This window comes from Sus scrofa, chromosome 6 (genome assembly GCF_054392235.1).
Source record: "Sus scrofa isolate SSC_HxYL_T2T_F1_AM1 chromosome 6, Sscrofa_HxYL_maternal_Yorkshire_Landrace_v2.0, whole genome shotgun sequence".
Taxonomy (NCBI): Eukaryota; Metazoa; Chordata; class Mammalia; order Artiodactyla; family Suidae; genus Sus; species Sus scrofa.
Genome location: NC_139388.1, coordinates 13,297,166 through 13,321,536, shown reverse-complemented (window position 1 = coordinate 13,321,536; position 24,371 = coordinate 13,297,166). Strand labels below are relative to the sequence as shown.

Below are 24,371 nucleotides of genomic sequence, written 5' to 3'. Positions count from 1 at the left end.
TGTGGCCGTGGCTTCTCTCTTTTCCCTAGTAGATGGCCGTTTCCTTGAGGGTAGAAATTATATCTAATGTTCTGCCATGCTTCCTCACCACTTAATAACTGGAATAAAAATGGAGTGGACAGACAGATGGACTCACTTGGCTGCACATCCTCCTCGAGTGTGGCCAACAACTAGCTGTACGGTTTTCAGTGATGCCCCAAGAGAAGATGTTTCGGGAATTGTCTGCAGAGCCCAGGAACCCAGTGGCTTCCACCTTTTAAAATCTGATCCTTTAGGAAAATAACCACATGTCACATATTTTATATTGGTTTCCTATTACTGCTAAAACAGACGGTCACAACACAAATTTATCCTCATATGTGTTTGGAGGTGAAATATCTGAAATGATCTGACTGGCCTAAAATCGAGGTGTTGATGGAAGGAGGTTCAGGTGGTTCCCGAGGAAAACCCATTCCCTCACCTTCTGCACCTTCTAGAGGCTGCCCGCTTTCCTTGGCTTGTGGCCCCTTCATCCATCTTCAGAGCCAGGAGCTCTAGTATTTTTACCCCTCTCTCTGACATCTGCTTCCCTGACACTGTCTCCTTTCCCTTATAAAGAGCCTTGTGATTGCTCAGGCCCACCCGAGTGATCCAGGATCGTCTCCCATTTAAAAGGCCTTGATTTGTCACACCTGCAAAGCCCTTTTCACCACATCGATAACATTTGCAGGTTCCAGGGACTAGGATGTGGTCATGTGGGGGGGGACCATTGTGCTGCCAGCCACACATTTCTGCAGCTCTTTACACATACGGTCTCACTTAGCAGCTAGGTTGGTAAAATTATTCCTGTTTTACAAGTGAGAAAATGGCAGCTCAGAGAGATTAAGTGACTTTCCCTTAGCTCCAGAATTCATGACTTGAACACCAGAATTCTGACTCCTGTCTACCTTCTTCCATTCTATTTAGCTGCTTGTATCTTAATTCTCTCTTCTTCCATAGACTTCAGTAAGTGGCATTTGTCAGGTGTTTTTTTGTTTGTTTGTTTTGCTTTTTTAGAGCCACACCCATCGCATATGGAGGTTTCCAGGCTAGGGGTCCATCCAATCAGAGCTATAGCTGCCGGCCTACACCATAGCTGCAGCAACAACAACATCAGATCTGAGCCACGTCTGCAACCTACACCACAGCTCATGGCAATGTCACATCCTTAACCCACTGAGGGAGGCCAGAGATTGAACCTGCAACCTCGTGGTTCCTAGTCAGGTTCCTTTCTACTGTGCCACAGTGGGAACTCTGGTATTAGGTTTTTTTGATGCCAGTATTTGAGGAAGTTGATGTGTTGACTCAAAGTAAGGAAATGTTAAAATCTATATAAAAATAGTCATCAAGGCAAAATATCAAAGTGAAGAGGGAATTCCCAGATTATGTGGCCTTTCCATTTCCCATAAACATACATGTGTGCGATCCAGTACAGAGACTGCTTACTTGCTTAATATTTTTTCCACCGACATACAGAATGTTACAGCATATTACTGATGTTTTGTTTGACAGCCAGATTACTTACTGTTAGGAGACCTCTGACCTTTTCTTTTTATTCTTCCTTTTTAAGGCCGTACCTGCAGCATATGGAGGTTCCTGGGCTAAGGATCAAATTGGAGCTGCAGCTGCAGGCCTACACCACAGCCTTAGCCAAACTTGATCTGAGCCACATCTGTGACCTATGCCTCAGCTTGCAGCTTTGCTCGATCCTTAACCCACTGAGTAAGGCTAGGGATCCAACCAGCATCCTCACAGATATTATGTTGGGTTCTTAACCCAGTGAGCCACAATGAGAACTCCAAGATCTCTGACTTTCTTAACCTTGGAAGTATTGTATTTTGTTTGCTTTTTAGAGCCGCACTGGCGACATATGGAGGCTCCCAGGCTAGAAGACCAATTGAAGCTACACTTGTTGGCCTGTGCCACAGCCAGAGCAACATCAGATTCGAGCCATGTCTGCAACCTATGCCACAGTTCACAGCAACGCCAGATCCTTAACCCACTGAGCAAGGCCAGGGATTGAACCTACAACCTTGTGGTTCCTAGTTGGATTCATTTCCGCTGTGCCACAACGGGAACTCCCAACCTTGGAAATATTGTGAATAAAGATTGAGGAGCTATTGGAATTCCCTGGCGGCTCAGTGGGTTAAGGATCCAGCATTGTCACTGCTGTGGCATGGGTTCGATCCCTGGCCTGGGAGCTTCTGCATGCCATGGACATGTCCCATGGCAAAAGAGATTGAGGAGGTATTGCCATGTTCTTGCTACCAGGCTGGAGTCTCTTTCCCTGCCCTCCTTGCTCTCTGACTTCCCCCTCTCCCATTTGTGTCTCCCAGACTCCAAGTAATCTGAGCCAGTATCGTATAGCAGCACACGCCGCATCTTGATGGGGTCATTTACTGTTTTAAGGAGCTTAGCATTGATGACCTTTGTTGCCCGTGCTTTGTGTCTGGCCAGTCCCAGGGAATAACTCATTGGTCGGGACCCCGGTGCTCTGTAGGGTCTTCCGTCTTTGTCTGTGGCCTTCAGAGGTGTAGATGACGGAACAGCAAGGGCTGCAGCCTGGAGGTCTTCTCTTGCCCTGACAGTTCCCTCTGTTAGGACTGATCACTCCACTGCCCTTGAGTTCTCAAAACCCCATTCTGTTCTTCTCTCTTCTTCCTCTTTAGATGCCATTTCAGAGCACAGTTGTGGCCTGCAGGACCATGTCCTCTGAGTTCCTGTCTCCATCCACTTCTGTGTTGGAGGCACAGGTGAGCAGAGGATGCCCCGCGGGTCCAGGCAGGAAGCCAGCCGGCGTTCATTCTGCCGGTAGGCAAGCTGGGCCTGCAGTGTTGCTGCGCCCCAGGCCCAGGCTGGAGCTGATAGCTTTTAGGAAGCAAATACAGCAGTGTGTGTTCTGCGGCCTGAGATTGTATTGGGAGCTGGGAGGAGCCTTCTTTCTAGCAGACCTCCCGTGACACGAAGGCCTGGGCTGTCGGCATCGATAGACGCAAGTCCCACAGTGCCAGGCAAATGGCATTTTCCAGTATGAGCGTCACTGAGACACGAGTGTCATGTTCATTTTCCTGGGGAGTCAGGCACTGGCCGAACATGATCTAATAGTGTGTGCAAGCGTTTCCCTTCCTGTCAGGGAAAGTCCTTGTCGGCTCTCTGTGCTTTGGGAAGGACAGTACCTTTAGGAACCCAGAAGGAAACTCTTGGTCCTGTGTGGATTTTGTGTGAAACTTTCCTTCTTTGTTCTTTTCCCTTTCCTAACTCTTCTTTTTTTTCTTTACACACACACACACACACACACACACACACACACAGCATTTAAAAAAAAAAAAAGTTACTTAAAGGTTGGGCATTTTAAGAATATCAGCCAAGACCCCCAAGGTGTGGGAAAGAATATAGGCCGGCAGCAGGACAGTGCCAAGCATAGTCGTTTCTCTGGGCAGGTCTGCTGAGGGCACCTGCTGTGCGTGAGGCTAGACCTGCCTGGGGGTGGGTGCCCTGCTCAGACACTGTCCCCGCTGGAATCAGAAGAGGTGAGGCTCTCTTCTGTTAATGTGGAGGCACCAGTCCATTGGGAGGGATAACTGCCTTTTGGGCCTAAAACCCAGGTATTACAGTCCCTATGTCTTTTTTGAGAGGAGATGGTCCTTGGACCCCCCTTGATGCTGTTGAGTTTGTGAGGAAGAGACTGGGGAGTTCTGCCTACTGAGATGTTCCCTGGCATTGCCCAAACACCAGAAAGCCCCCTCCAGCAGCGGCTGTGGGTGTGGGCCGGTGGGGGGAGGCACACGGGCATGTGGGGTGTTGGGATTGGAAGGAAGGTCCGACAGCCTTGGAGAGGAAAGCATGGTATCAGCTACATAACTAGGCATTTCCTGGCCAGACCCGTCTGTCCTCCTGCCTTGCTTGTAGGTGATCCCTGATACCCGAGCACTGAAAGACTCTCTGGCCTGGCCCTTTGCGTCCTAGCCAGTCTTCCTCTTTTAACAGATGGGCTATCGTTTAATGAAGGCACCTCCAGCATAAAAGCCAGCTGTTCATCTGGAGACTGTACCCATACATTCTGCATTGTGACTGGATGCCCCTAAACTTGCCCAAGCATGGTAGCCATGTGGCAGTAATTTGACGTTCATGTTTTCTGATCAGTAGTTGGAAACTGGATCACACTCACACTGAGGCTTTCATCTTTTTTGTATTTGTACCTGCTCAGGCTGGGGTCATCAGACTCTCATATCCCTCACCTGCCCCGCCCCCGCCCCCGCCCCATAGTCCGTCCCCTAAACAGTCCTTCCGGGGCCCGCCTCTGGACGAAAGGGGTTAGAGGGTCAAAGGGAACAGGCCCGTTTGTGGCTGCACTTCCCTTTCTTCCCACGGCCGGAATGCCGTTGGGCTCCATCTGGCAGGATTGCAGCCCAGACTTGCCCTGGCTGCGAGCGGGTGTGATGTCATCAGGCACATGTCCCCAAGCGTGGCGTCAGCTCTTCCCCTCATCCCCACTGCCCCGGCTTCATTGAGCCTGTTCTCATTGATAGTAAAATCCCCACTGCCCCTGGCTTCATTGAGCCTGTTCTCATTGATAGTAAAGGAACAGGAATAAATGCATTGAGGCTGTGATTGGGATTCAGTCTGTATATTTGAAAAATACATACATGTGTATTTTTCATGTATTCATTATAAGGCACATACATTTCACAATTTAACAACTATAAAATCCCAGTGTGTCATAGAGTCACATGTTAAAATGATAATTGGCAGCTTTTATCTCTCTCAGACGTTCGTAATGGTGCCTCTTAACATTGAGGGCATCGGAGTTCCCTTGTGGCTCAGCAGTAATGAACCCAGCTAGTATCCATGAGGATTCAGGGTCTATCCCTGGCCTCGCTCAGCGGGTTAAGGATCTGGCATTGCCGTGAGCTGTGGTGTAGGTTGAAGGTGCAGCTCGGATCCTGCGTTGCTGTGTCTGTGGCCTCAGCTATAGCTCCAATTCGACCCCTAGCCTGGGAACTTCAGTATGCCTTCGATGCGGCCCTGAAAAAATAAAAACTTGAGGGCATCCTTAAGTCCACAAAATGCATGATGTAGGGTCAGCTCATTTTTCATTTCTTTGCCTGAAGAATTTGTAAATTTCCCCAACTAGGCACATTTACCAGCAAGCCTCAGTATATTTAAGTTCCATTCAGTGCCGCCGAGTGAAGTGGCCACCTCGCATCTCACATGGCTTTGCTCTGCAGAGATGACTCGCACCTCCACCTGTGGTTGGATGTTACAGCCACGGTGGACAGGAGGCAGGACACGAGGCGCATGCGCTGAGGCCGCCTGGTGAGTGATCAGGAGAGCTGTTCCTTCTGACTCCTCATGTAGTTTTCTTTCTTCCAAACCGGTCAGCCTACAATCCAGAAACAGCAAAAATTTGTTTGGGCGTGGAATCTACCATACTTGGAGTAGAGAATGGAGATAACTACTGAGAGAATCTTTATAGTAGGTAAAAGTTGGGGATCCAAACGCCCACAGGAAAAAATAGCTAAGCACAGTGTATTATCACTATAGAATGCATAGACTTAGAAAATGACAAGTATGCGGATTGCTGCTTATACAAAGAGAGTGTGTATTGTAGAGTTCCCTTGTGGCTCAGTGGATTAAGGATACAGCATTATCACTCCAGCAGCTTGGGTCAGTGCTGTGGTGCAGGTTTGATCCCTGGTCTGGAAACTTCCACTTGGCACAAGTGCAGCAAAACACACACACAGACGCACCAAAGAGAATGTATTTTTTTTTTACAGGTCAGGCACTAGGTTGTTTTTTTTTTTTTTTTTTTTTTTTTTTTCCCCCTTTTCTTTTTTAAAAAATTTAAAGTATATTTGATTTACAGTGTTAGGCAAGAGGGGGATATGGATATCCAGGCAGAGAGGATTCTAGGAAGGTGTGACCAGGATGCCAACCATTGACCTCTTCCAGCAAGCAGAGGCCGATGGGGCCTAGAGGAGCCAGAAAGGCCAAGCTTCCGAGCAAATGCTAAGACAGGGAGGTTATGCAGGAAGAGACCAGAGACCCAGAATATGCAACCAAGATGCTTGGCGTACCAGTGATAGGAGAAAAAGATAAAGGAAGTGTGTTTCAGTCAGGGCAGGCTAGAACTAGGTTGCAGTGTGATAGCAGACAATCCTGTAAGCTCTGTAGTTTAACTCAACAACTTAATTTTTCCCCTGTGATGCAGTAGCCAGTCCAGGTCTGGGAGGAGGGGTCTTTGCTGATTACCTTTTATTCAGGAACAAAAGGTAATAGAGGCTTTGTCTCAGTGCAGCAGGGCAGGGAATGTGGTGAATCATAAACTAGTGCTTAAAGTTGGCTCAAATGTGCATCATCACTTCTGCTCCTGTTTTACTGGCCAAATCACAAACCCACCTTTAACTTCAGAGGGAGGCAAGTGGGGTCCTACCATATAGCCAGAAGGAGCAAAGCCGGAAATATTTGATGAATGGCACTCCTGACTTAGCACTAGAGGAAATAACTAAGATAGGTCTCAGTAAAATTTCTTAACTCTTAGGATGCAAAGAAAAATCTTCTAGGAGCTCCTGTTGTGGTTCAGCAGGTTAAGAACCCTATATTGGGAGTTCCGTCGTGGCTCAGTGGTTAACGAATCCTACTAGGAACCATGAGGTTGCGGGTTTGATCCCTGGCCTCGATCAGTGGGTTAAGGATCCGGCATTGCTGTGAGCTATGGTGTAGGTCACAGACACGGCTCAGATCTGGCGTTGCTGTGGCTCTGGTGTGGGCCAGTGGCTACAGCTCCGATTAGACCCCTAGCCTGGGAATCTCCATATGCCCCGAGTGCGGCCCTAGAAAAGACAAAAAAAAAAAGAAAAAAAAATAAGAACCCAATACTGTCTCTCTGAGGATGCAGGTGGATCCCTGGCTTCGCTCAGTGTGTTAAGGATTTGGTGTTGCTGTGAGCTGTGGCATAGGTCGCAGATGTGGCTCTGGTGTTGCCATGGCTGTCACGTAGGCTGCCTGCTGCAGCTCCGATTTGACCCCTGGCCTGGGAACTTCTATATACTGCAGGCGTGGTTGTAAAAAGAAAAAAAAGAAAAAAAATTGTCTGAACTTTTCAGGCCAAAGGAACATATTTTTACAAAGGAAAAACCAACCACACTGATTGTTTTCAATCAGATTTTCTATTTGCAGTACCAAGAAGCTAGAAGATGGTAGAATTTTATCTACACATGACTGAGGGGAAAAAGAAAGGCAACTCAGGAATCCTATGCTCAGGCAAACTTTTGTCTAACATAGTACTGGAAGTCCTAACCAGTGCAATTAGGCAAGAAAAGAAAGAAAACACACCAGAAATCAGAGAAGAAAAAGTAAATAAATTATCAAGTGACATGATATTATATAGAATACCTTAGACTTCTCCAAAAATTGTTATAACTAATAAACAAGTTTAGTAAAGTCAGCGAAATATCTGGAAGAGGAATTAATTGAAAACAGGGAGTTCCCATTGTGGCTCAGTGGCTTATGAACCTGACTAGAACCCATGAGGATTCAGGTTCGATCCCTGGCCTCACTTAGTGGGTTGCGGATCCAGCGTTGCTGTGGCTGTGGTGTAGGTCAGCAGCTTCAGCTCTCATTCAGCCCCTAGCCTGGGAAATTCCATATGCTGCAGATGTAGCCCTAAAAAGCAAAAAAGAAAATACCTGGGAATAAATTTAACCAAGGGGGTGAAAGGTACACTGAAAACTTTAAGACATTGAAGAAAGAAAACAGAGAAGACACAAATGTAAAGATAATCTGTGTTCATGAATTGGAAGAATTAATATTGTTAAAATTTCCATACTACCCGAAGTGATCTACAAATTACATACAATCCCTCTCAAAATTCCAGTGGCATTTTCCAGAGAAATAGAAATAACAGTCCTAAAATTCATATGGAACCACCGAAGATCTTGAATAGCTGAAGTAATCTAGAGAAAGATGCAGAAAGCTGGAGGCATCACAGTTCCTGATTTCAAACTATGTTACAGAGTTATCACCATCAAAACCATGTGATATTGGCTTAAAAGTAGATATATAGACCAGTGGAGCAGAATTGAGTTCATTCTGAATAGAATAAGTTGGTTACAACGCAGAAACAAACTCATGCATATTTTGTCAATTTTTGACAGAGGCCCAAGAAAACACAATAGTCTTCAATAAATAGTGTTAGGAACACTGGATATCCACATGCCGAGGAATGACACCGGACTCCTATCTTCCACCATATGCAAAAATCAACTCAGAAGGGTTAAAGACCTGAACATGAGGCCCGACATAGTAAAATCCTGTATTACATAATCGGTAGTGTGCGAGGATCTTAAGCATTCTCCCCCCCGCCCCCAAAAGTAAGTAAGTGAGGTGATGGAAATGTCCTTTCACAGTGTATGTGTATGTCCGACACCATGGTGTGCTTTCAGTATGTTAGATCTTATTTATCAGTTATACCTTGGTAAGGCTGGGGTGGGTGTGGGTGTGATCCTGTACTCAGGTAGCCACTCGCCTGTCCGAATGAGACGAAGGTATTTGAGCACAGACAGGGAGTCAGAGAGCGCGTCTCCCATCACCTGCTCCCCGAATACTTCCTGTGCCCAGTGACACTTGGCCTGTGGTGTCCTTCTGACACACGGAGGTCACCACCTCAGAGGGACCTTCCCTGACCTCTGTAGCTAAGTTCGTGTACAGTCACTGCCTACACTTTCCCCACTGTTACATTATGAAAATTTCAAGTAGACAGAAAAGTTGAAAGAAGTTGGACTCAGTAAGCATCTTCCTTTCTGATGCAGCTCGTTCTCCTGAGGGCATTAGGACCTCCCCTCTAACTGCTTCAGCCCGTCTCTCATTAACTGTTTTCCTGGTTGAGGTGAAACATACATGAAATCTCAAATCTTAGGTGTATATTCACTGAATGCTGGCAAATGCAGGCATGTGTGTAACTCGGACCCTCATGACACAGAACATTTTCATCACCCCCTTTTCAGTCAGTCTCTGCCCCACTGCTCCCCGCTCGAGACAGCCATCGTTGTGATTTTTTTTCCACCATGGATTAGTTTTCCCTGTTCTAGAACTTCATACAGTTCCAAATGTGTATGCTCTTTTGGGTCCTTCACTCAGCATGTTTTTGTTTGTTTGTTTGTTTTTTCCTTCTTCTTTTTACAGCCACACTTGTGGCATATAGAAGTTCCAGGCCAGGGGTCAGATTGGGGCTGCAGCTCTGGCTTATGCCACAGCCACGGCAACACAGGATCCGAGCCACATCTGTGACCTGGCTTGTGGCTCTGCCAGATTCTTAAGCCACTGAGTAAAGCCAGGGGATCAAACCTGCATCCTCATGGAGATTGTGTCAGATTCTTAACCTGCTGGGTCACGATGGGAACTCCACTCAGCATGTTTTTAATATTCATCCCTGTTGCATATATCGAGAGTTCAGTGCTTTTTATTGCTAGGTAGTATTCTGTTGCATTCCGTGATTATACTATAGTTTATTTGTCCATTCTGTTGATGATCAGTTGGATTGTTTCTGGGTTTTGCTTGTTAAGAATAAAGCTGTGGAGTTCCCGTCGTGGCGCAGTGGTTAACGAATCCGACTAGGAACCACGAGGTTGCGGGTTCGGTCCCTGCCCTTGCTCAGTGGGTTAACGATCCGGCGTTGCCGTGAGCTGTGGTGTAGGTTGCAGACGCGGCTCGGATCCTGCGTTGCTGTGGCTCTGGCGTGGGCTGGTGGCTACAGCTCCGATTCAACCCCTAGCCTGGGAACCTCCATATGCCCTGGGAGCGGCCCAAGAAATAGCAACAACAACAACAACAAAAGACAAAAAAAAAAAAAAAAAAAAAGAATAAAGCTGTGATGAACATTCTGATAAAATATCTATTTGTAGGAGTTCCCGTCGTGGCGCAGTGGTTGGCGAATCCGACCAGGAACCATGAGGTTGCGGGTTCGGTCCCTGGCCTTGCTCAGTGGGTTAAGGATGAGCTGTGGTGTACATCGCAGACGCGGCTCAGATCCTGTGCTGCTGTGGCTGTGGTGTAGGCGGGCGGCTACAGCTCCGATTAGACCCCTAGCCTGGGAACCTCCATATGCCAAGGGAGTAGCCCTAGAAAAGGCAAAAAAAGACCAAAAAAAAAAAAAAAAAAAAAACCTATTTGTAGACATATGTTTTAGTTTCTTTTAGGTAAATATTGAAATGAGGAATTGCTTGGGTTAGGGTCCATGTATGTTTTGTCTTACAACAAACTACCAGACCTTTTCTCAAAGGGACTGTGTCTTTTTACATTCTGTCCAGCAATATCCGAGTTCCAGTTGCTCCACATTTTCACCAACATTTGTCATTGTCAGTCTTTTAACTTTTTAATATATGGCATTTTAATAAATATAAATATATTAAAGTTTTCCAGAGAAGCAGAACCAGTAGGATATGTGTGTGTTTGTCTGTATATATATGTATGTACATACATACACATGTATATATATATTAATACGTTTATTGTGCGGAATTGGCCTGTGCACTTATAGTAGCTGAGAAGTCCTGTGATCAGCGTCGTGCAAGCTAAAGATCCAGGAGAGCACACCAGCTTTGGTTCTAGTCTAAAGGCCTGAGGAGCAGGAGGAAACCAGTGGTGTACAATCCCAGTCCAAGGGTAGGAGAAGACCCTTGATCAGACGGCCAGTGAGCTCCCTGTCTTCCTTCCACCACCTTTTTCTTGTCTTCAGGTCTTCCATGGACTGGCTGATACCCAGCCACCCGGGGAGGGCAAGCCGCTTTACTCGGTCTACCAATTAAATGTTAATCTCACGCAGAGACATCTGGACAGACGCACTGAGAAATACTTTTTAACCAGATATCTGCACACCCAGTCAAGCTGACACATGAAGTTAACCAACACAACAGATTACGTTAGGTGCACACACAGACAAACCTTAAGTTGTATGTTAATTTGGTTTTAAGTATCAGTGTGGCTCTCTCCTAATGTCTGTTTGTGAGAATTTTATTGGCTCCCGGGGCAATAGGCCTCTAGAAAAGAATCTAGAGGCTGTGTCCAGAAGAGGCATTAAAAGAAGCCACAGTCAGAACTGGTGGGCCTTTCCAGAGTGTTCTCCAGCAGCTGATAAATTGTGCGTTGGTTTCCAGTTATTTCTTTGGTGGAGGGAGGGAGAGAGAGAGAAGATCATGATACTTACAGCCTCTGCTCCTGAGGGCACATTTCTTCAGTGTAGAAATGGAAAGAAGGGAGTTCCCGTCATGACTCGGCGGTTGACGACTCTGCCTAGCATCCAGGAGGACGCAGGTTTGATCGCTGGCCTCCCTCACTCCGTTAAGGATCTGGCGTTGCCCTGACCTGTGGTGTAGGTCGCAGATTGGCTTGGATCCTGCATTGCTATGGCTGTGGCTGTGGCGTAGGCTGGCAGCTACAGCTCCGATTTGACCCCTACCCCGGGAACCTCCATATGCCGCAGGTGCTGCCCTGAAAAGCAAAAAAAAAAAAAGTCATGTAGTCGAGTCTCCTTTAACAGACATTAAGCTCCACAAGCATGTGAGAGGGAAAAATCTGGGCTGGAAACCAGGAGCTGGACGGCAGGGATGGAGTGTGGGGTGGGACTCCCCGAGCCCCTCACTTTGAGGGGGTCCATCAGCACCGCTCAGGGACCGAGGGCTGCGTGTGTGGCGGGCCTTCCTTTACCCTGCTTGCTTCTTTTGACTCCTCTCCCTTTAGGTGATCCCAGAGACAGGCAGAACTGGGGCAGGGCTAAAATAGGGCATCAGCATAGGAGGGAGGGTCCAGGAGGGAACTGGGGCAACGTGCAGAGCACACGTCCTGCCCAAGAAACCAGGTCTTAAAGGAGAAGGTCGCAGTTTTGGAAAGAGAAAATCTTTAATTTGAATTGCACGATAAATGCTGTGGAGAACTGAGAGAGCTATAACCTGAGCCCGTGGCCCCGTCCTTTTCTCGGCTGCTCTGTCCAATGGGAGAATCTGGATCAAGTCCGAGGGGCCTCATTAATCCAACCCAGGCAGATGCTTGATGCCCAGGACCACGTGTGTATTCCTGGGTCTCTGCTGGCTCACCTGCTTATTACCCTGCCACCACTTCCCTTTGGCCTGGCGGTAGCAAGGTCAAGGCCATGGGTCAGGGGGTGCGTGTAGGCCCTTCTGGCCACATAACCCTGGACCGGTCAGATGGTGAGAGGAGGAAGGGACGCGAGGTCTCCGTTAGGACCTCCCTCTCCTGGATTGGGGGTCGGGGAAGTCTGCAGTAGCACATGCTTGGGAGAGCCCACCCAGCATGGGTCACATTCCCCTTGGTGCTCTGTCCTCTGTTCCTCCCTCATTTTGAGAGGCTGGTGGAAAAGGACTAGGAACCAGGTAGCTTCCCCGCCTCTCTCACAGCCTCACGGGGGCCGACAAGGGCTTGGGGGAACCAGTGTCGGACTTGGCTTGCAGGCCTGAGCTAGCCGATGCCTTCCTTCCCTCTGTCAAATGTTAAAGATACAACCCGGGCAGGGCTCCCTCTGAAAGGCGATGAGACAGGAGCAAGACAGGCAGCTGGGTGCACGTGCCACCTGCTCACCTGGCTCCCAGGCAGGATGGGCGGTCTGGTCTTAGCACAGTTGGGGAGTGTCCCAAAGACTCAACCTGTAGCTTGCTTCCTCACAGAGAAAAAGAAAGCATCTCTTATCTGTATTTCCTGAATGCCAACGGACATCTCATGAAATCTGACAAAGAGCATGTCAGTTGGATGAATTCGTGGACCACTGTTTGATCTTTGCAGGGGTGGTTTTAATTCCGTTGGGACTTTTTCCCAAAAGAGTATCAAAATTCTTCCTAGATTTTTTAAACCTTCAAAGAGCTCATGAAGATCACAGTAGACACCATTCTGTAGGCCTGTTGGTGCTGAATAATTGACCAGATAATTACAAGCAAAGATCTGGCTGGTAGCATCCATCTCGATCATTGGATGACCTTTGGGCTCAGAAGGTGGGGACGCTAGTTTTTTCCGTGTGGCTCTCCTTATTTTTCCATCCCTTTTACTTTTTGCCCTTTATTTTCCACTTGAAAACTTGCGAAGGTAACTTGCAAACTCATCGACCTACAACCAGTGCGGCAGGCTCAGTGCCAGTGGGAGGCAGAACGCTGTCCCGCCTTACTAACAGAATTCCCAGGAAGAAATGATCAGATATCAGAGTTTATGGGCTTATCCAGGACCGTGGCTGCTTCAGGAGAAATTGCTCAGACACTGTGGAAGGTTTGAGGTGACTGGTACCTCCTTGTATCTGTAGCATTTTATGTCCTTTCCCATTTGCTGCCTCCTGCTAGTCAGCCTGTCCCACAGCTTGGGGAACAGGATGCTCCCAGGGTGGTCAGACTTCCTGGCTGTGGTGGGTCAGCTCTGGAGCTCTGGCTGTTCCCTGGGGCAGGTGACCTCTCCCCGGGTGTCCTCTTCTGCAGCATAGACTCAACTCAGCATAGTCAGTGCCCACCTCATGTTTTGGTTCGTGGGAAGACATCTAAAGCCCAGCAGCTGCCCATAGCAATGTAAATGTGAGCTGTTACTTTTCACCATGTGCAGAAGCAGGTGCCTAGAGGTGAGCCAGGTACTGTTGTTCCATGTCCGCTGTACAGGAAGTGCCATTCACAGTGCCCCAAGGTTTCGAGGAAATGGAGGTGGTACCAGCCAGGATGGGGGCCAAGGTGCCCTGCTGATCCATCGCTTCTGTCCCACCCCACGCCCTAAACCCCTTCTCCAGCCCTGTTCCCTCCCTCCTCCTTGTTAAGCACAGCCAGGCTTGAGGAGGATGGTACTATCAAACATTCGCTGGCTTCTTTTTAGCATATGCATTCAGGTTTCTTATCGCATTTGGTCCTCAAGAGGAAGGTAAATGTCTCTTTTTTTCAGATGAGGAACTGGGGCCAGGAGAGCAGATAACTTGCCAAGGTCCTGAAGCTGGAAAACCCAGGTCATCTTGGGCTTTCCCGCTCACATGACAGACCTCGAGTTATTTTTTTGAGCCACACACATACCAGATCGTGAGTTTTTTTTTTTTTTTTTTTTTTTGAGCCTTACTCACACACGCATGCAGAAGTAGGTGATGCAGGTGGTACAGACCCTGCTTCTGTTAGAAGGTAGGTCTCTCCCTACTATTCTGGCACTTCCTCCAAGACATATTTCCCAGCCCACCTCTTAAAACCCTCTTTCAAGGTGTGTCTTCCAACAGCACCAGCAGTTAACTTAATTCTGATAGTATCCACCCGGGAACAGTATCAAATCTGACAGGCGAAGGACTCAGTCCCACAGGACTGCCCCCCCTTCAGAAGCCAGTCACAAGCCCGTTTGTCACCTCTGCTTCTGCCCAACTGGCTGTTAATTGGAGGTTCCCATAGCCCCCTTCTCACATTTTTTAATTTGCTAGAGTGATTCCCAGAACTCAGAGGAACATTCTGCTCATTACGTGAATGATTGATTATAAAAGGATATCTCTCAGGAACAGTCAGAGGGGAGAGATGCATAGAGCAAGGCGTGGGGAGGGGCTCCGGGCCACCGTGTCCCCAGATACACCACTCTCCTCAGGTTTTCCTGTGTCCACCAAGCCTGTCCTTTCGGGGGCTCCAAGGACTTCATTACCTAGGCTGATTGATTAAATTGCTGACCACTGGCGCCTGATCCAGCCTCCAGGTGGAGGGTGGGGCTGAAAGGTCCAGTTCTCTGGTCACATAATTGGTTCCCTTGACAATCAGCCCCCATCCTTGGGACACCTAGGGGCTTTCCAGAAGCCACCTCATTAACATAAATTCTGATGTGGTGGAAAGGGGCTGGTTATGAATAACAAGGCACTTCTTTCACTCTTGCCTTTGGCTCTGGAGCTGTTTCAGGAAGTGATGACAAAAGACCAAAAATATTTTTGTTTTGTTTTATTGGCTACACCCACAGCATATGGAAGTTCCCAGGCCATTATGAACTGCGCCAAGTCCTTAACCTGCTGCACCACAAGGGAACTTCCTAACTATTTTTGGTCTTATTATGTTAGAGAGCTTCAGTGGTTTTAGGAGCTCTGTGCCAGAAATGGGACAAAGACCGAATATATAGCTCTTATTATAAAATCACGTCATACTTGTAGTCAATTCTTTCTTCCCTCATAGAAAGGACTTTAGGTTGGAAGCTGAGAAATCTGATGCCAGTCTCAGCTCTGCCTCCTAGCTGTTTGATGGCCTCACTGGGGTCTCTTTCTTTATCTGTACAAAGGGGGACCAGTCTAGACCTGGGTCAGTTTGTTTTTTCCTAGGACATAAATGTCTGTAGACCTTCTTGTGGGGCGTCCTCCTTCCCAGCACTGTTGCTATAACTCGACGCCTCTCTTGTACTTAAGCAATCACGTTGGGATGCAGGGGGCTTGAATGATGCTGTCGTAATAATAACCATGACTCTGCTCTAAGTTAATAGAAAAGTGAGTCATGTACTAGGTGAAGGGCTTTTCTTTGGTAAGAAGTCACTTTAACACCTTCCAGTGACTGCATCAGGGTCACTGCAGACACGGTGCTGTCTTAGCAGGTTCACAGTGGAAGCACGCGGTAGTCGCTTAAAGTGCTGTGAAAACCTTGGTCTTTTGAGTCAGAATAAAAGATGAACACATCTCTGAGGAGAATGAGGCAGTCTCCCCGTGGCTGGTCGTTCCGTGGAGTGTCACTTCATCTAAGTATTGGTTCGTTCGCGGGGCACAGGCACGAGGGCAGATTCCGGGGTACAGAGGGACTTGGGTTAGCTGTGAAGAGTATCCTCATTCCCCCAGATTCAAGTTCATTACTCACCTGGCTAGGAAACTGGGGGTGGACCCTCTCCAGGCATGCTTCTTTTCCATCTTCTGGTTTTGTCCTTAGTGAACTCATAACCACCCAGAGATCAGAAAATGCAGCCTTTCCCAAAGGTTGGCCAGGATCCTTGGGTTGGTGTACTTCCAAGACTTTTTAAGTTCGGACACCGAGGTGCTAGAGATCTTTGAGGAAGGAGTTGGGGGGATGGGGACTGTGCCACGGAGTATGAGGTCCATTCACTTTGCCCCAAGTGAGCCAGACCCTGGATTTTCCGTCTAGTTCTGTAGCTCAGAGCATTGCCCCCCCGAAGAGACGAGGGTTGGAGAAGACTTCCTGCGGAGTGCTTGTGCCCTGCATGGGAACGAGGGGGCTGCCATGCTTCCTCTCTCGGCATCACCAGCTGTCGCAGTTGAGGGCTTTCCAACCAGAGTGAGCGGGGCCCTTTGGGAAGGACGCTGGCGAAGGTGTGGCCGCCTCTTCTCCTGGAGCAGCTGAAGGCAAACGTGAACTCTGGCCTCATGACCCCTCACCTCGTTTACGCCTCAGTAGATGTTGCTGGTGGATGTGACCAGCACCCGGGGAAACTGCGCGTAGGATGTTCTGACGGAAAATTAGCTGAAGAGTCAAACCCTGACAGCAGTATTTAGATGGGCTGTATTTGACCTAGGAATTCCAGGCTGAGGAAGCAGGGGTTATGGTCACAAAAGGGAGAAGCTGTGATGTGTAAAATTTGATGTGGAGAAATGAATAACTTTTCAGTGGTGTTGGATCTTTTTAGCAGAATGGAAAAGAAACAATCCATTTGAAAATAATTTTTAATAAAAGCAAAATGGGGAAATTGGAAATAGTGTTTCTGTATTCATAAAAGTAGGGTTTTTTAAAATTATTTTAGGAGATCCCGTCGTGGCGCAGTGGTTAACGAATCCGACTAGGAACCATGAGGTGTGGGTTTGATTCCTGGCCTTGCTCAGTGGGTTAAGGACCCAGCGTTGCCATGAGCTGTGGTGTAGGTCGCAGACGAGGCTTGCATCTCTCGTTGCTGTGGCTCTGGCTTAGGCCGGTGGCTACAGCTCCGATTCAACCCCTAGCCTGGGAATCTCCATATGCCTCGGGAGCGGCCATAGAAAAGGCAAAAAGGCCAAAAATAAAATAAAATTTAAAAAAATAAAAATTATTTTAAAAATAGATCAAAGGGAATTCCCACTGTTGCTCAGCGGCAACGGATCTGTTATCCATGAGGACGAGGGTTCGATTCCTGTCCCCACTTAGTGGGTTAAGGATCTGGCATTGCCATGAGCTGTGGTATAGGTCACAAGATTCAGCCCGGATCCTGCGTTGCTGTGACTGTGGTGTAGACTGGCAGCTGCAGCTCTGATTTGACTCCTAGCCTGGAAACTTCCCTGTGCCGCAGGTGTGGCCCTAAAAAGCTAAACAAACAAACAAATAAATAAGTAAAATAGATCAAAGAACTAGGTTTGTTTAGAGGAGTTCTACTCAGAAGAGTCTCCACCCACATCTTCACTACTGTACCGTCCTGTGAACGTCCTTGGGTGTAAACCGTGACCTCCTCAGGAGCAGGACTGCAGGGTCTGTGGCCTGTCATTATGAAACAGCTGTTACTCCTGGTGGCATGTGGCAAGGCATGTGTGGCATTTGGGAGTGCTCTGGAGGGCCACCCGCCACTCCACTCCACGGACAGCTGCGGAGCTGCAGGAAGGAAAGGTGCCGGGCGAGGCACGTGGTTGCCCATGACTAGAGGGATTCCTTCGCAGGGGCTCTGGCCGCATGGGCTGAGGACTGTGAGGCAGAGGGTGTTAAACTCTTCAGTAGTCAAAGACAGGTTATTCAGTCGATGCCTGCCTATCCCTCAGCCCACTGGATCCCCTCGAGAAGGGGTTGAAAAGAAAACAATCAGCTGTCCGTGGCTTCTGATAAACTTCAGCTAGGGGCACAGCGAGGTGAACCCCAGTAAGAAATTGGGAGATGGAGGCTGCAATAAAAAACAAAGTTTTGCCTGCCTTAATGAAGGAACAGTCAGTTGTAGGGTGTATCTTCTTTTTTTTTTTTTTTTTGTCTTTGTCTTTGTCTTTTTAGGGCTCCACCCATGGCATATGGAAGTTCCCAGGCTAGGGGTTGAATTGGAGCTGCAGCTGCTGGCCTGTGACAGACGCTGGCAACGCAGGATCCAAGCTTCATCTGCAGCCTACATCACAGCTCACAGCAATGCTGGATCCTTAACCCACTGAGCTGGGCCAGGGATTAAACCAGCGTTCTCATGGATACTAGCTGAGTTCATTACTGCTGAGCTACAGCAAGAACTCCTGTAGAGTTTGTCTTGATTGTAATTCCCCACGTTGACTCTGACCCCACATCCATGCAGCCATAGTCATTTAAGAGTTCCCACATTCATTATCGATATGCTTGGTTTGGAAAAAACATTTCATTCTGTTTCCTCTTTTTCAGGTTTCAAGTGCCCCATTTGCTCCAAGTCTGTGGCTTCCGATGAGATGGAAATGCACTTTATAATGTGTCTGAGCAAACCTCGCCTCTCCTACAATGGTAAGGGCTTGGCCAGTGGCGGGGGGGCGCTCTGAGCCAGGGTCTTCCCACCCTCGAGTGGCTCTGCCCAGCATTGCCACCCCACCTTCGGCAGGAGTGCCTACACGGTGGTGAGCAAGCTGCTATTTGGGAGCCTTGCTGTGCTGGGGTGGGGAGAAGTCGGGGTGGGACAGGGAGGAAGGCACAGGGGTGGGGCGGGAAGTCTAGGTGGCCCAGGCTGCCGGGTCTTTTCTTCTGCCTGCTCCGTTCCTCACACCTCTGGTCGGGAGACAGGCCTTGGTCACACGGCTGACGGCCGGGGGCTCAAAGGGAGCGCCAGCTCTCTGTGGGGAAGGGGCGTCTGCCGTGGTCTGCAGAGTGCAGAGCAAGTGCAACATGTGGACACCCTGTAGGGGTTAAAAACGCTCACCTGCCACCTCATCACTGCACCGAGGCTTTGCTGCTTGCTGCCTCGGAGCTGAGCAGTAAGTGCAGCAGTAAGCGTGTGAAACCCACATCCCCTCCACAGCACCTCTGTGGACGACATGAGTGCCAGCACCTGCCTGGTTGCCACGGGGACGGCTGGGAGTCCAGCTATTCTGGGTTCAGAGCCTGTCTCGCACTTTCTGGCTGTGTGATCTTAGACTGGTACTCAGTTAGCAGAGCCTGGGTTTCCTCCTCCCTAAAATTGGGGATCTCCATACCTTGCTTATAGGATTTTTGTCAGAATAAAGTGAGGTATTACACACAGCAGCCTGGCACACAGTCGGTGCTCCGGAAGTTACAGCCCCCCAGAGAGGTGGAGGGCCGTCCATGGGCTTCTTTGCATTGTTTCCGCAGGGGAGAGACACTCATGTGTTCCTTGTATCCTGTGCTTCGGGCAGCTCTCGGGCTTTCCATCCCTGTGTGCTGGGTCGGGTCCTCAGACCATGTTCCTGGAGAACTGTATCCTCTCCGAGAACGGGCCCTGGATCTGCACGCGGTGCACCTGCTGCAGGCCCTGGCCGCCTTGTCGCTTAGAGGTGCTGCCGTGCTTAGGAGAAGCACAGAGGTCTCTCCGGGCCAGAGGCCCAGGTCACATGACCCCCATTCTGTGGATGAAAGTCTCCTGGGTCCCTCTCCTTACACACCTGTCCTTGGGCTCCTGCCTACTCAGACCTGCTCTGCTCCTTCCTCCAGCATTAGCCTGGGGGGGCCAGGTGATTCCACATTGTTCTTACGAAACTAACCTTTCACATGTGCCCCCCTTGATTCTCCTGAAAACACTTCTCACTATTTCTCTTTATCTCTTCATTTGAGAAGCCAACAGATTCCTCCTGTGGGTTGGCAGGCCGCTTCCCTGTTGTCTCAGATACACGTGGTCTGCTGACCGTAGCTGCCTCTGACCCCAGGTGTCCGTCCCCTTCATTTCCTCCCTGGTGTCCAGGAAGCCCCTCTTCTCCCCAAGAGACAGCCTCTCCTGCCCCTGGGGACTGACTGATGCTGAGGCTCTGAATCTGGTCCCTTGAGCTCTGGGCTCCCTGTCGCTGTGCTCAGCTCCGCTGTATTCGTTCCTTGTCTTCTGGTCTCCGCCCGGGACCAGGGAGGGAGAGGAGTCTCTCTCCAGGCTGACACCCTCCCCAGCCGCGGCCTCAGGGACTGTGCTCATTTATTTCCCACCCGTGCAGCGCCCTTGTGAAGGCTGCTTTCTGTCCCCTGGCGACGGGAGAGGTCTCTGCTGTCACGGGAACACAAAGCAGCCTCAGAGTGGGCTCGGCCCACAGGCCTGGGTGCTTGGCGTCGTCAGGGAGAACCTTGCTGGGCTGCGGTGGAGGGCCGTCTGGGTAAGGAGGACCCTGGGGCCCTTGGAGCTGGGTCCCCCTTACCCAGGTGTCCACTTACCCGACAGCAGGGGGGCGAGGGCAACAGCCGCTGTGCCAGAGAACTGCCCGCTTCTGCCGCTGCTTCCGTGTTCCTTGTCCCTGCCCGTGCTGGTGCCGCCCTAGCTGTCTTCCTTGCCTTTCCTCTTTGCCTCCAAAGACAGGAGCCCGAGCACAGGTCAGCTGCAGAAGCCACTCTCAGAATCAGAGTCCCCTTAGAGGAAGCAGAGCTTGGCCAGCTAGCCTGAGACATGACTGTGGCTGTTCTTGGTCTGTTCCCATTTTTTCCCTCCTCTTGAAAGCGCTTTTGTAGAGGGTGTGTGTGTGTGTGTGTGTGTGTGTGTGTGTGTGTGTGTGTGTAAATTAAAGGCGTTAAACTGAAGGGTCTCTTTCGCAAAAGCCAGTCTCTCTTGCCAGAGGCAAAGAGAGGCCTGTGGCATCCGGTCCTCTCAGTGGACTTTGTCTTAAGGGGAGGACAGTGCTGCAGGAAGTAGCCTGGCCGCTCTGGGTGCTCTGGGTGCACGGTCAGAAGGAAGCCTTCTGGCTGCCTGGATTCCTCACATTGTCTTTGTCTTTTCTAGAGACACCTAAACCTTCCAGCTGAGGGGAAGGCCTTGGGTACCTGGGTTGTATACGGAGCGAGTCTCCTGGGCTGGCCCAAGGCCTGTTCTAGTTCAGATAAGACGCGGGCCTTTGGGGGCCTCTGGCCAGAGTCTCAGGTCAGACCTCTAGGTATTTGTGTCGGTTTGGCCAGTAACAGATTTTGCCAGTGATTTCCCAACCTCCCCAACTTCACTTCATCTTTTCTGCTCTCGGAATCTCTCCGGAGAGGGGACATTTAAGAAGTGCTCTTTCCTTGCGAAGACTCGCTGGAACTCCTGGTCACTCTGGAGATTTCTATTTCTCCTCTGCGCACATACACACCCTTTCTGTAGTTGCTGGCACCAATTGGGGAAATTTTTTAAAATTTTACAGTGGTTATATAAGGTGAAATTTAGTTAACCAGCAAAGGGGGGATTAAAAAAAGTAGAAACCTCCTAAATGAGGCAGATAAAAAGTAGTATTTTTCTTATTATGAGGGTTGGCCTGAGCCGTGGGTTGGAAGGCCTCCAGTAGCCGCCTGCCAGATTTTCAAAAAAAAGCCAGTTTAGGAAAGCCGAGAGTCGTTTAACTGGTTCACCCAGTGCTTGAGAAAACCTTGAAGGCCAGTGACTGGTGCTCGCAGGTGGGCACTTGGTGTGGCTGAGCTGCTCAGAGGGGGCAGGAAAGGGGGCCACACCCCAGAGCTCAGAATCTTCTGCTCTCCACGCTTTTCTATAGGCAGCTCTGAGCCCAGGACCCCTTGAAGATAGGAAGGAGTTGGGGGGACCCATTTCTGTGGGTAAATGTGGCCAGATTCATTGGGCCTTGTAATTCCTCTCCCTTTCCAGCATCTCTTTGTGGTCCTGAGACTGGGAGCACTTGCACCCTCAAGAACATGCACTCAAACTTTGGCCGTCAAACTGGTCAGCCAGCAGAACGAGCCTGGAGATGGGGGGCCTGATTCTGCTCTGAAGAGAAGAGAGTCCCAGTATTGTGGGGCAGGGGGGGAGGTGTGCCTCATGACAGATGGCCAGTTGTCCACTCAAAGCCAAGGGGGCCCTGGTTCCAGGACCAGCCCGCGGCCTTTGCTCTGGAAGAGTCTGGGCTGTGGCAGGGTGGTTTGCCAGCCGTATTAAGAGAGCTTGGTGGCTGCCATGGCGGCTTCAGAAGATCCTCTCCCCCCAGCTTTCTTCTGGGGCCCAGACCCCTGCCCTGCTTCGGAGCTTCTGACTGCCCACCCCTCCTCTCTGCCGAAGGTCATTGCCCCCAGCTTTAGGGCTCTTAAGATGCCGAATGTCACATAAGGAAAGGGGTATCTGGCTCCCCTAGAAGCAGGACGCCTCCTGCTAGTTTACCCCCAGCCAGCAGACCTGTGTAAATACTGCTGTGTAAATATTGCCTGTGTCTCTGCTCTCAGGGACCCTAGGGTTGGGATGCAAGTGCCTTTCTCTGGGCCTTGGGGGAGCCCCACCTTGGCCAGGGACTTTTCCCAGCCCCTTGGGGCGCGGCTAGGAGCTGATGTTCGATGCCTAGCGGTCTGGCTGCAGAGGGCTCTGTCCAGAGGTGTCTCTCCGGGAGCTCTTCCTGCCAGAGGGTAGGCAGCTCCCAGCAGCTGCTCCTCAGCAGGCCATTGGGTGAATGAGTGGGTAGGAGGGAGGCTGGAGGAGAGGGGACCCAGTGGGTCACAGGGGAGCCCCTGTAAACATGAGGCCCTCTCAGATGAGGACTCCCTCCTCTGCTTGTTGTGCCTGCAGCCCACAGTCCTGGGGCTGGGTGGAGGTGCTGCTGCTGGTCCAGACTCTGTACCAAAGTCTCCCCTTGGCCTGGAGATCTCCTGAGAAGGGAGCTGCCAGGCCCGGTGTTGGTGGCACTGCCCCTTCCTGTCCCCCAGCAGGTGGCCCCAGCTGCTCTGCACATGCTGGAGAGGCTGCAGGGCTAGGCTCTGCTGCACCCAGGCTGGAAATGAGGCCGAGGGGTGGAGCCCGTGTCTCTGAGCCGTCTGCTGGGGGTTCTCCCACCTTCCCTGCTACCAGCGCCCGAGGAGGGTGGATTATGGCTCCCGCCAGCCAGCCTTCTCCCCCCACCCCACCCACCCCGCCTCCCGTGCTGTGGCAGCTCTGGGGTCCCCTGGGGGCATGTCAGGCCTGCATGCACTCTCCGCAGGGCAGCCCCCTGAGGTGTTCGTGCTAAGCACTAGCTTCTTCCTCCCACAGTCACAAAATGAGAAAGATCTGGAGCTGTCTGTGAGACGGGATGGGGGCAGGGGGCGGGGGTGGAACAGGCTCAATCACCTGGTCTTTAAAGGAAGGGCTGCGGGGTGGCCAGGAAGGCACCTGGCATGGGAGTCATGGCTACTTACCAGCTGCCTGAGGTGAAGTAAAGACGCCCCCACAAACGCAGGATCTTTAGGGTTCCTTGAGCTGTGTCTGTGATACGTGTGGCATGCGACTGGCCTCCAAGAAGTGAGGGCTCCTCTTTCTTCGTCCTTCTCCACCACGTGTCTTTGATAAACAGCGGCCGTCAAAAGCCTCCCCTGTGTCTCAGGGAGGGGGCAGAAATGTGCCTTCGCCTCCCACCCCAGCCCCATCGCGGAGAGCATCACCTGCCACTCTCGGCTGGTCCCCTGACTGGGCTAAAGGGCCAGGCATTGGCATCAGCAGGCTGAGCACACGTCCACACTCCTGCCTGGGAGGGAACGTTGGCTTTGCGCATGGGGTCAGGAAGCTTGGCAGGCAGTAAGAAAAAGGAGGGAAGTACAGCTCCATTCCGTGTCCTCATCAACCAGCCTTGAGCCCCCCTCCTCTGGGGACCTGGGGATGCCCAGGAGCATTTGAGTCCTCAACTTGCAGAGTGGCCTCAACTTGTGCCAGGCTTGGGGTTCCCAGCTTTGTTCTTCAAGGTCCACAGCAGCAGGCAGCAGGCTCCCCTCAGTGGCGCCGTGGTCTCATGGGATCTGGATGATGAACAGGCTTCAATTTCAGCCATTTCCACCCCACTACAAGCACCCAGCGACATCTGGGGCTGCTGAGTCCTAGGGCCCCGGGATTGGGACAGGAAGTTTCACTCAACCCACTCAAGCCTGTTGCTGGATTTGGCCTCCTCCTTCCTTCTGCCTGCGGGTAGGTGCTGCTCCCTGGGCACTGCCCTGGGTGTGGGCTCTGCTGGCTTTCCTGCATGCTCAAGGTCCCAGCCCTGGCTCGTCCCCATCACAGGAACCTTCAGGCAGCCTTTGGTAGCCAGAGCTTTGGGTCTTGGTGAAATGTGCTCCCCACTGTGCCAGCCTGGCAGGCAGCTACAGGGTTTAGTCCCCCCAGTGCCCCATACTGCAAGCCCAGGCTGGCTGGTAAGGCATAGGCACTTTGCGTGAGGATACTTGGCCCCGGCTTGCGTGATGGTGATGGTACGAAAAGTCTAGCATCCAGCCCTGCTGGGCTCATGTCTGAGTCCTAGCTAAGAAAACCAACCACCCTCGTGCCTCCTTCCCCTTCCCACTGAGAAAAGGCAGGAGAGGCAGGTCCAGCTGAGAGGCAAGGCCTGGTCTCATCCC

The 24,371-nt window shown here is 50.5% G+C and overlaps 1 long non-coding RNA gene across 6 annotated transcripts in view; it reads left to right on the top strand.

Annotated features, from left to right (window-relative positions):
• LOC100739840 (E3 ubiquitin-protein ligase ZNRF1) overlaps positions 1-24,371 on the top strand; it is a 112,050-nt gene that overhangs the window by 79,105 nt on the left and 8,574 nt on the right. For all 6 annotated transcript variants that reach the window (XR_002344499.2, XR_002344496.2, XR_002344498.2 and 3 more), the window contains exon 2: positions 18,309-18,404. This is a non-coding gene — a long non-coding RNA (E3 ubiquitin-protein ligase ZNRF1). The remainder of the gene's footprint in view (positions 1-18,308; positions 18,405-24,371) is intronic.